A 12,712-nucleotide genomic window follows, 5' to 3' on the forward strand; every position below is an offset into this window, starting at 1 on the left:
CCCTCCGTTTGAGTTTCTAACTCTGTTTTTTTCTCCATTTATGTGTGTGTGTGTGTGTATTATTAGTTTTTGAACCATTTAATAAGTAAGTTGGAGGGCCAGCCAGTGGCATGGTTGTTAAGACAGCAGAATCCTATATAGACAACTGAGTGGGTCAAGTCTTGGACCCCGTGGTTTGAAAAACATGCCAGGTATATGTGCATATGTGCACAAAATTCTGAGAGAAAAATGGAGGAGAAAGGATTGCAGTGTGGCCATCACCCCTGAGTGGGGTGATTTCTCATTTTCTCTTTCTCTCTCTTCTTCTCTCTCTCTCTCTGGCAAGCACACTTGGCCTATCACAAACGAACAAAAGGTGAGTTGGAGACCTTCTACCCCTGTATATTTTAGTGTGTATTTCCAGGAGCAAACATGTTCTCTTACATAACCACACCGTAGTCATCAAAATTGAGACATTCGATGTTAATACAATTAATAAAATTAGATAACACAGTCCACATTCAAGCTTCATCAGTTGTTTCAATAATGTCCTTCTTAGTTTTATAGTTATTTTTTCTAGTATAGGGTCCCAATTTAGGATCATGCGTTACATTTAGCTATCATGTCTATAATTTCCTTTAGTGTGATGTAATTCTTTAGCCTTACTTTGTGTGCCTGGACCTGGGCATTTTTAAACAGTAGAGGAAAGCTTCTTTTAGATTATCTCTCTGTTTGTCTCTCAGTCTGATGTTTTCTCAGTAGCCATCATTTTATTCCTTCCCAAGCAACCTATTTTCCAGATCTCATCCAATTCCCTAGCTTCAACATCTTCTCAACTATATCACCCTTATCTTAACAATTCAGCAATTTAGCATAAATTGAAACAAAAGGAAAAAAAAAGAATAAAGATAAAACATCCTGATATGCTGGTAAAACATTATTTAAGATGCATAGTTGATTCTACAAGAGAGTAAGGAAAGCCTCAGAAGACAAAAATACAATGAGAGCCAGAAACTAGGGCAGGGAACTAATACTGAAACTGAAGCTTTGGCCATTTAAGGCCAGATTTGAGGTCTGAACCAAGAGTCCTCAATAGCTGTTCAGAGAGATACATGGTCAAAGAAAAGATGAAATAAAAAAAGAATATACCAGGAAAAATATATGACAAAGAAATTTGTTAACAGCTCAACAAAATGACCTGGACTGTAGATACAAAACAAAGCAAGTCAGTAACTCTTTTCCTTGGGAATTTGAGACCAAAGGCTTCTTATTTACAGATTTCGGGTTCAAATTTATAAAAATTACATATCTTAGGAAGTTGTAAATCAATGAAAGAAATTAAAGTTATTCCAAGTTTGCCTGGTAAAGGAAAATTCAAACCTTTTCAGAAAGGTCATATGTTGGTCCTTACAGGATACCCTTAGATAAAGACGAATCAAACAGGAACTCAACAATCTAAGGTTAGAAAATGCACTGAAAAGAAATCTACTTGAGTATGAAACAGCAGAATTAGAGACTTCAAAAATTCAGATGGGGGAACTAGCAGTTAGCGTAATGGCTATGTCACTGGACTCCCACGTAGTTGACTGCAGTTCGAGTCCTGGACCCGGTGGCTTAAACTCACGCCGGGTGCGTGTGCATGCATGCCCAAGATCCCGAGAGGAAAATGGAGGAGAAGGGATTGCGGTGTGGCCATCCCCACTGGGGGGTGATTTCTCGCTTTCTGTCTCTCTGTCTCTGTCTATCTGGCAAGCGTACACGCCCTATAGCAAAAACCTCTCCCAAAAAAGAAAAAAAATAATTCAGATGGCAGAATTATTGGCTATATGCCACAAAATAAGTATGTTTAAAGTGATTAAAGAATAATAAAATAGAAATGATAACATGGCCCAGTGTAAAATATTTCCAGGTTTTATAAAATGAAATTATACTTGTAAGAATTTTTAAAAAACTGTTTATGAGGCAAACAAAGCTCAATGGATGGTTTAAACAGAAGAACAAATTCAGCTGAAAAGAGGCATATGAAAAGTTATTGAGATTTTAGCATGGAAATGTAGACTTGGCAGATATAAAATATATTAAGAAACATGGAGAAGAGAATAATATCTAAAATACTTCTCAACAATTACAGTTGTTATCCTTTTAAATAATTACTTACTTAATTTTATTTATTATTATTATTTATTTTTATTTTTGTTTTAATTTGACCAGAGAAAGACAAGTGAGAGAGAAAGGGCAAATGAGAAAGCAAGCTACCAGGTCTAAGACTTGAACTGCAGTCGGCCATGTGGGAGTCTGGTATCTTAACCACCACTCCACCTGCTAGCCCCATGGATTAGTATCTTCTGCATGCTGGGAACCAGCAGTTAGCAAAATGGCTATGTCGCTGGACTCCCACGTAGTCGACCGCGGTTCGCGTCCCGGACCCAGTGGCTTAAAACTCACGCCGGGCGCATGTGTGTGCGTGCCCAAGATCCTGAGAGGAGAATGGAGGAGAAGGGATTGTGGTGTGACCATCCCCCCTGGGGGGTGATTTCTCGCTTTCTGTCTCTCTGTCTCTCTCTGTCTGTCTGGCGAGCGCACGCGCCCTATAGCAAAAATCTCTCAAAAAAAAATAAAAGTAAAAGGATTTGTCTAGGTTTGTTTAAAAAGCAATTAAGAATGAATAAATAAAACAAAAATAAATAACTGTTTTAAAAAAATGGACCAGCAGGTGGCATGGTGATTAAGACAACTACCTCTCCAGATGTGATCCAGATTTGGATTATTTTTCTTTTGGAGAGATTAAAACAGAGAGTTTCTGGACTGAAAACTAAGGTACTGTATGAAAAAGGAGGATTAAGTCCATGTTTACATATGAAATATTAAGATCTTGAGCTTTCTTTTCCCACCCAATACCCACAATGTACCTTATGCCCTCCAGTTGGGGTACTAGAATTTTCTTTTCAGAGTAATCTGACCAGCCTGAAAGAAAAGAAAAAAAGAGAACGACACGTGGGATTTCTCAAGGAAATGGCTCAGCCAGATTATCGCAAAATGAGTATAAGCATATTGAAAACAAATTTATATAACAAGAGGAAAGTATGGCCCTGAATTTGTGATACATATGTAGAAAAATAAGCAAAAAGAAAAACAAAATATGAAAAAAATTTACTAATTTCAGAGAAAACAAGTTTTTCCAGGAAAATAAGTGTGACTATGCTATATGGCTCAATTGAGTTCGTGTAGCCATAATAACATAAAATTGACTATTGACATAATATCTTTTATTCTAGAAAGACAATAGACAATCTCTAAAACCAAAAAGTTAAGAAGTAGCAATAAAAGTATGTTATTTATGAATATGGTGGTAGAAGCAAAAGAATGATATAACAACATTGAAAGTAGTCTACTTTGGGGATCAGGAAGTGGAGTGGAAGGGGATTAAAACATGAAAGAATGAAAACACTGGGGAAAAAATAACATGTAAGGAGAATGCAATTAAAATGTTTATTTGTACAATTCAGCCTTTAGTAATGATGAGTATTAAACTGTTAAGGAATGGAGATAAAAGTGCATGACTTCTAAGCCAGTACAGGAGAAAAAAATAAATGTAAATAATGCATATATATATATATGTATGTATGTATGTGTATACTTGCCAGAGAGAGACAGGGAAAAAACACTTGCTATGAAGTATGGTCATGTCACAATAATTGCTTCTCCATTTCTCCATCCTTTCAGGATCTAGGGCATGCCCACACGTCTGGCATGAGTTTGAAGCCACCAGGGCAGGGATTCAAATAGTGGTCTGCTGTGTGGGATTCAGCTCTGTTAATCACTACTCTATAGGGCCAGCCTTAAAATATGTATTAAAATAGATAGATATAGGTATACTTCTCAGTGAAATAGATACAGATAAGCTAGCTATAGTAACAGTTAAGGACTGCTATCTCAAAATCAGAGGTTTTACAAAATATAATCTGTGAATCATACTTAAATTTCTTATCAGTCAACCAAGTCTAAATTTGTTTTTCACCTGAGACAAGGGTGGTCTGTGTGGATCATTACCATAATCTTATTTTATACTTTTAGAGATATTTTTGCTATAGGGCACGTACACTCCCCAGAGAGACAGAAAGTGAGAAACCACCCTCCACTCAGGGGGTATGGTCATGCTGTGATACCTTCTATTCTCCTTTCAGGATTTTGGGCATGCATGAACATGCGTGCAGTGTGAGGTGCGTTTTTTTTTGGAGGGTTTTTTGCTACAGGGCTCGTGCTCTCGCCAGAAAGACAGAGAGAGACAGAGAGACAGAAAGCGAGAAATCACCCCCTGGGGGGATGGCCATGCCGCAATCCCTTCTCCTCCATTCTCCTCTCGGGATCTTGGGCATGCACACACATATGCCTGGCATGAGTTTAAGCCACCAGGTCCAAGACTCGAACTGCAGTCGACTAAATAGGAGTCCAGCGACATAGCCATTACGCTAACTGCTGGACCCTCAGTGTGAGTTTTAAGCTGCCAGGTCTGAGACTCAAACCATAGTCTACTACGTGAGAATCTGGCAATGTAAACATTACATCATCTGCTAGTCCCCACAATTTTATTTTTAAAAATTTGTATTGGCACTTACCAGAGAGAGACAAAGAGAGAGAGGGAAAGTGGGAAAACACTCCCAATGGGGGATAGTTATACTGCAATTCCCTCTCCTTTATTTTTTCCTCCTTTTAGGATTTTGGACACACACACACACACACGCACACACACACACAATTTGTTTTTCAAGCAACCAGGTGTAGGACTTGAAATGTGCCATCAGCCATGTGTAAACCAGTTGCCACCAGCTGGTCCTCATCATTTTTAATAATAATAATAGCAACTAGTTGTAATATTTGTTCAAAATTGTGTCAAAGGAAGAATAAGAGACTTTTCAGCTAAGTTTATATAATATGAATAATAGTAAAAATACTACTGGATACAGTCACAGATTCAACCTACACTCTAGTGATATTAGATTACCTTAGATTAAAACAAAATAAGACATCAAATAAATCATGCCCCATACATTCAACGTTCTCTTGAAAGTCAAAGCATTTTTTTTGTTATTTATGTTTTATTGTTAGATGTTATTGTACAATAAAATCTTATTGAAGAGTGTAGTTATTTCCAAGACAGATCATTATATCATTTAATTTAGTTCTAAGTAGAATCTCAGAATTGTTATCTAAAGCATTGAATGTGGATGTTCTACGTATTTTTAATATAAAATCCATCAAAACTAGTGTATTTTATGATAAAACCTACTAGCAAGACAGGAAGTTACTGAAGAACTTTTGTTTTTGTTTTTTTAACTTTTGTTTTAATGAATGAAATACTGAAAACAAGCTGAAGCAGTAGGTCTAAAAGTACAAGACAGATGTTACTAAATTTGTATTATATGTATGCCTAGGGTAAAGTGAACACAAAATATTCTCATTATTTTTAATTTGAAAGTGGCATAAAATATTAAGCCAAATTGAATAATTTCTCAAAGGAACAGATTGCATTTTGTGTCATTGTTCTATTTTTCCCAAAGATTCTGACTACTTGTCACTCTCTGGAGTTTTCATACTTGATGCAGGTCTTGGGAGTTTTACTCAAACCAGTGGTTCTCAACTCTAGTTGAAAATTGGGATGCTTTTGGAAAAATACTGATACCTGGGCTCTGCTCCCTCAGATTCATTGGCCTATACAGCAATGCAGTCATTGGAGTTTCTATTCCCCTAAATGATTCTAATATGTAGCCAAATCTAAAAGCCACTGAGTTGGAAGGTCTAATTGAGCTTTCTTACCTAAGCTTCCAAAACCCTAGGCTTCAGAGGGCTTTCTAAAATCAAAGGTCATTTCTCTAGTTAAAATTAATAATGCTGAACAAAGGGTCTCCTTTTTTTCTTCCTTTAAAGTTTGTGAATCTTGTAACTTCTTTCTTTTTTAGCCTTGTCTTGTTCTCTCCCACTCTACTTTCCCGATCATTTAAATATTTGCCGTGATCCCAGGCAGCACAAAGAGTGGACACCCAGCCCCATTTCTCTCACCATGACTCATCCTAAAAACTGTTCGCCTAATGAGGCTCTGGTTTTTGTTTCAGACTTTGTGCAGGGGCATCCGCAACCCTGCACAACAATGCCTGTTCTTGCTCAACTCCCCCTCATTCCCCGCCCAGCCTCCTACTCTCTATTGAAAATCGAGCCAGAAGAAAAACAAGGCATTTGTCCTCAACAGTTTGCAAACCAGTCATGCTTTTCCAACATATGTGGGGCTGGAATTCAACAACCCAGGATTCATGAAACTAGTTCCCTAGGCATTCATCAAATATGTTTGTAGCCCTCTGAGGACATTTGGAATTTCCAGCCTCTGAAATACCCACACTAAGAATGGAATAAGGTTTTCAGAGTACTTACAAAAGAAGATTTACAGGATTACCAAATCTCTAGGCAGCAGATAGAAGTCCCTTTTAGAAGGATTTGCTCAGCATTCACCCCAGACTCTTCTATGAAGGAACAATTTGGCTGTGTTCTGGACAGCATTGTGTAAGCATTATGATTGGAAAATGCCAGCTAGATCTGCCCACTGGATTGTGGCGAGGACTCCAGGAGAAGTACCGGGACAGGTGAATGCCATAACTAGAGGTAGCTAAGAGACAGCAGGTGGTGGTTCCTGCATGGTACTGGAACTATAGAGGAAGGAAAGAGGCTGAAAGATATCTGAGGCACAGCAAAGAGGAATCCAGCACTAACAACCTTCCAAAATCCAGATGAGATAGCAGTTACAATTGAGTCAATCTCTAGGTGGGTAATAAGAAGACCCTCACTTTACTCCTTGAGAATGAGGCATGAGATGGTAGCAGTAGAGTAGAAGGGTACAATAGGATTCTAAGTCTCCAGGGAACTTTACAAGGATGCATCACATGAAATTGTTTGCATGTCTTTTCATCTGAAATCAACACTTACTTGAGTACTTGAGAAGTTACTTAACATTTTGAACTTTAGCTTTCTCATCTTTAAAATGAGTGAAGTAATGCTTGTGCTATGGACTGAATGTTTCTATCCACAAAAAATTCACATGTTAAAATCTAATCCCCAGTGTGATAGTATTTGGAGGTAGATCTAGAAGCAATTAGGTCATAAGGTTGGAGCCCTCATGAATGAAATTAGTGACCTTATAAGAAACAGCTAGAGAATTAGCTTTCTCTCTTTCCACCATGTGAGAACACAGGAAAAAGTCATCAGTCTGTAATGTAAAAGAGTACCCTTATTAGAACTGAACCAAGTTAGCAACCTGGTCTTGTATTTTCAGCCTCCAGAATTGTGAAAAATACAGTTCTGTTGTTTAAACCACCCAAACTGTGGTATTCTGTTTCAGTAGCCTGAACTAACTAATACAACTTGCCTCTCAAGAGTATGATAAAGATAGGACTGGCCCTGTAGCCTTCTGATTAAGGGAGTCAGATCCCACATGGATAAATGTGGTTTGAATACCGGCTGCAGTGATTTGAAAATAACTATGGGCACATGTGCGTGTGTGTCCCAAAACCTGACAGGATGGAAAAATGGAGGAAAAGAGATTGGGGCATGACCACGCTCCATTGGAGGGAGTGCTTTCTTTCTTACTTTCTCCTGCTGTCTCTCTCTGGTAAGCATGGATGCCCCCTGGCATATTAAAAAAAAAAGAATACAATAAAGATTAAATGGCATCATCAATATAAATCAATTTAATAGCACTTGTGGCAGAATTTATACATAAGTGGCCTTAGCTATCCATTTCTTTGTATCCATACCCCATTGACTTTGTAGCTCCCAATGTCAAGAAATGAAGTCTCTCTCTCTCTCACTCTCTCTCTAGTCTTGAATCTGGGCTAGCCTCTTTTTTTATTATTGTTTTTTTATACATTCAATTGCTAAATATAATTTAGCTTGTAATGAGAATTTATCCAAAATGGAATACGCTTCAGAACAGTCCAGTTGAGAATACTATACACGTTATCAACAGGTGATAAACCATTTCTGTGTCCCACAAATATCTTAGCTCTCTATTTTTTCTCCCTAATTTCTTTCCTTACACTTCCCCTCTCCCACCCTCCTTCCACACTGTCTCCAGTGTTCATAACTATTTTCAATGCTTTTTACATCCTTCAATCTTTCAGTCTCTACCATAGAGTGCAGACAGTCTATATATTTTAAGTAGAGACATAAAATGTCTCTCTTTCATAGTGGGCTGGTCTTAGTACTTGCTATGGACAATAGAATGCAACAGAGTGTTATGCATTTAGACCTCAAGAAGCATTACACATCTCCTTTGACTCTCTTGAATCATTACTGCTGCCATGTAAGCAGGTTCAGGTTATCATGCTGGAGGACGGTATGCATATGGCCCAGTTTCCCTGAACATCTGAAAGGAGAGGCATTACACATCTCCTTTGACTCTCTTGAATCATTACTGCTGCCATGTAAGCAGGTTCAGGTTATCATGCTGGAGGACGGTATGCATATGGCCCAGTTTCCCTGAACATCTGAAAGGAGAGGCAGTCAACTCCTCAGTGCATAACCACTTATTCTTAGTTGACTAAAAGTTGATCATAGACATATCAGGGAGCAAGGCAGATCAGAAATATCCAGTTGAGCCTACCCTCTGTTCCCAACCCAAATTCTGCAATAAAACTAAATTGTTCTAAGTCATTGTGGTAGTTTTTATACCACAAAAGCTAACTGATACAATGTTTGACATAAAGTAAGATCCCAGTCATGATCATTGCTGTTGTTAATAGTAACTGAGTGCGAGGTGGGAGACATGGAACCAAATGAGATTTACAGATGTATGTTGTCTGGTCTAAGCAGTGATGCCTACACATTATTTGCAAGATTTTTAAATTGACAAAAATAAATTAAAGCTGGAAGACTTTACATAAAATTAGCTAGCTCAGGTTTCCTTCCCCAGGCAACAATGGCAAGATCTAAGTAGTTGCTACCCCTTGAAATGGGGCAAGTGCTCCCTGGATGATGCAGTTTCCACCACTACCTGTGGTTTCTATAATGCAATTATTCCCTCAGAAAATATTGATTCAGTTCCTCATATGTATCAAGCATTGTTCTAGGGTCTGAAGTTACAGTGACAAACAAGAAAACAAACTTTCTACTTTCTTAAGGAGTTTACAAGTGTGTGACAGGTGTGGACTGAGGGGTGTTGCATAGAGGCTGAAAGACAGGATATATACCTGTACAAACTTTTCCTTTTGGTGTAAGAAACCAAAAACTAAAATCAATTTTTAAATTATTTATGAAAGCAGGACAATTTAGAGAAAAAAGAGGAAGAACAAACCTTTTGCTGAACCATCGATGGCTTGTTGATAAGAGTATTGTGGCCTACCTAATCTAAACTTAAAGCAGAGATTCTCAACTGAGATTATTGATATTTAGGATTTTGTAATTTTGTATTGTGGGGAGAGGGCTATTCTGTGTATTATAGGATATTTAGCTTTATCCTGGCTTCCAATCACTAGATGCCAGCAACACATTCCAATTGTGATAACCAAAAATGTCTCTAGGTATTGCCAAATGTTTTCTAGGGGGCAAAATTGCCCCTGGTTAACAGCCGATGACATAGAGTAAAGAGTAATATAATGAGCAAATTTGGAGGAGTAAAGGTTTCTGTTTCCCATCTGTCCCGGTTGGAATAAAGCTAGCTGTTACAACAAATGAACCCTCAAACCTTAATATCATTATATTTCTTGTCCACAGAATGGTCTAATATGGTGTTCCTGGCCAGCATGCAATACACATGGCTTCCAAGTTTCCAATGTTCATTTGTATTAATCAGGAATTAAACAAAGATCATAGAGGATAGCACGTGGGATTTTTTTTTCTTGTTTATGGATTTCTTCCATGAGTGAGAGAAAGAGAGCATGAAAGAAAGACAGCACCCCCAACAAGGTACTGACACCACGATCCACTCCCAGCTTTAGCTAGCCCCAGATCATAGGCACACCTGCTTCTGGCATACTCAGGCAAGTCTCCGAACACAAATCCAGAAGCATCTTGTGTTAATAAGCCTTGCAAAGCATCACTGCTACACCACTATCAGGCTCCACACTGGGCTTTATTTTTTTTTTTTTTTTTTTTTTTTTTTTAAGAGCAACACAACAAATTGTGCACTCAATTTCCCTCACATGCCATTGGCTAAAACTCAGTCACATGGTCTCCTGGGAGACTAGGAAAAGTTATTTCTAGTTCCAGACTCAGAAAAAAGAGGAAAGAAGTTTGGTGAACAGTATTCAATTATCTACATCATTCTTACACTAAACTGTATTGGTCATCATGGAGAGCATTTCTAGAGAAATTATAAATAGAAATCAGTAAACCTTGAGCCTTTCATTGCATCCTTCATCTTAATGGGATTTACTGACTTTAATGTCAACAGCTCAGTGCTAATCATTGTTGTTGTTGTCAGGAAAGTATATTTTCCCATCTTTTGAGTTGGTCTTTTTTTTTTTTTCCAGGAAAGCGTATTGGTCATCATGGAGAGCATTTCTAGAGAAATTATAAATAGAAATCAGTAAACCTTGAGCCTTTCATTGCATCCTTCATCTTAATGGGATTTACTGACTTTAATGTCAACAGCTCAGTGCTAATCATTGTTGTTGTTGTCAGGAAAGTATATTTTCCCATCTTTTGAGTTGGTCTTTTTTTTTTTTTCCAGGAAAGCCACATGTTGGGTAAATTCACTTTGCAAACTGTAACAATGTTATAGTGATTGTATAAAAGATGGTAAAAAATTTACATAAAAATTTCCAGAGAGGAAGAAAAAAGAAAAAAAAAAGTCAGGAAAGAAAATTTAAAGGCCAAAATCACAACAATATCTTTATATATACAAATATCAGAAGTAGTCATAAGACATTGTTTCTGAAAGCAATAGTTGAGAATTAGTGAAGCCCCTCATGGGTCATAGGAAGGCTATTTTCTTACTTATAATGGGGATGAAATAATGTTATTGTTGACCCAGAGAATAACAGTGGGACTTCCCTCCAATACCCTTGTATGAAAGTGCATATTTATGCTATGACATTTCCATATACAAGGAAAATGGCTTCTTTTATCTAAGTCTCACTGGAAAAGAATGACTGTGAGTGAGTAAATTATAACAGCTTTCACTATACCTTTTATTTTGTTCCCTTGTGTCTCACAGGTGTAGGGCACACAGAAAAACCAAGGAGCTTTCTGTGCCACTGAGGACCTTTTAAGTACTATGTAAAAAAAAAGAGCTGTATCAAATGAATATGAAATGTGAGATGTGAGTACCTATCCTTTTGCTGTGTTTGATATGGAATATTTTCCATTTTTTAGCATCTTATTCTCACTATTGATTATATTAAGTTTAGAAATGATTTTTCACATGATGTTTCTCTTCCTGTCCTCATCTTGGGTGGGGGGGATGGGGAAAATAAGGAATATGCTTACTCATTTTAGAATTTCTTTAATTTTGAAATTTGCCACCCTCATCAAATTGGAACTAGATTTTTTTTTAACAGCTTCTGTTAAGTAATTTTAATATCCACAAACAGAATCAGTGCTTTAAATAAATAAATAAATAAATAAATCTTCTCAAAAAATCCCCTTTTCCTGGTTGAGTGAAAGATCTATACTTCATGTTGTTTTAATGTGGATGTGTAATCATTCCCTCTAATTTTGTCACACAGTGTACACTACAGGAAGCCTCTATCACAGGAGATTTATAGGACTCCTGGTGAGGGATTCAATCAGAAATTGGGGAATGTAAATGAGCAGTGAGATTGGAATTCTCTACCTTTACTTGTTCATTCGAATTTTCTTAAAAAACAAACAAACAAACAAACAAAAACCTCTTGCTTCAAGTTTCAATATTAACCAAGAAAAACCAAAATCTGCAGTTTCCTGGTTTTTACTATTAAAAAAAACTTTGTAGTACACTAAACTTTCATCTTTAAGCCCTTTCCATCCCTAAAATAGTTTTATAAGTGCACATGCCAAGGATAACAAATTAACAGAGGTTTTGTTCCTGGCTATCGCTGCTTTATTCACTTCTAAAGAACAGCTCATGCAGTCTAAAATATTTGTGCCATCTTAATGAGAATGCCGTAAAATATAATACTATCTATCTTTTACTGAACTCCTTCTATAATATGCACTTTATGAATAATATTACACCTAGTGTAATATGACAATCTTCTGAGTTTGTTGCTATTCTTTGCATTTTATAGAGAAAGAAACAAAGGTTCAGAGAAATTAAGAAGCATGGCCAAAATCACTCAGTAGTTATCTGAATCTAGGTGGGTCTCCTGCTAAGACCTGTGCATTTTTTTCAGTTGTCCCCTAATGTCAGAGCTTTTTCCCTCCACTATTCAGAATATTTGGGAGTAGGCCATTGAGAATATATTATAATATCAATGGGGAGGTGTTGATAACAACAGTGCTTTCATCAGCAGATTTTTCCTTAAGCTTGGGCTTTCTTCAGAAGCAACTGATTCACTTTTGGAGTTCTATAACTTCGTCATTCAAAAATAGCCACATTCTTATTTGAATGTCTCTCTGAAGGAGTAGGGAGATTTCTCATGCTAGGTTGACATTTTGGAGAATGCCATGAGGAGCTCTTCTACTCAATGCTTTGCCTAAGCTATCTGTTCTTTTCCTTTAAAAAGGCTCTGAATCTTACTCCCCACCCTCTCTCTCTTTAGTAGTTCTG

Source organism: Tupaia chinensis, unplaced genomic scaffold (genome assembly GCF_000334495.1).
Source record: "Tupaia chinensis unplaced genomic scaffold, TupChi_1.0 Scaffold000184_1, whole genome shotgun sequence".
Taxonomy (NCBI): domain Eukaryota; kingdom Metazoa; phylum Chordata; class Mammalia; order Scandentia; family Tupaiidae; genus Tupaia; species Tupaia belangeri.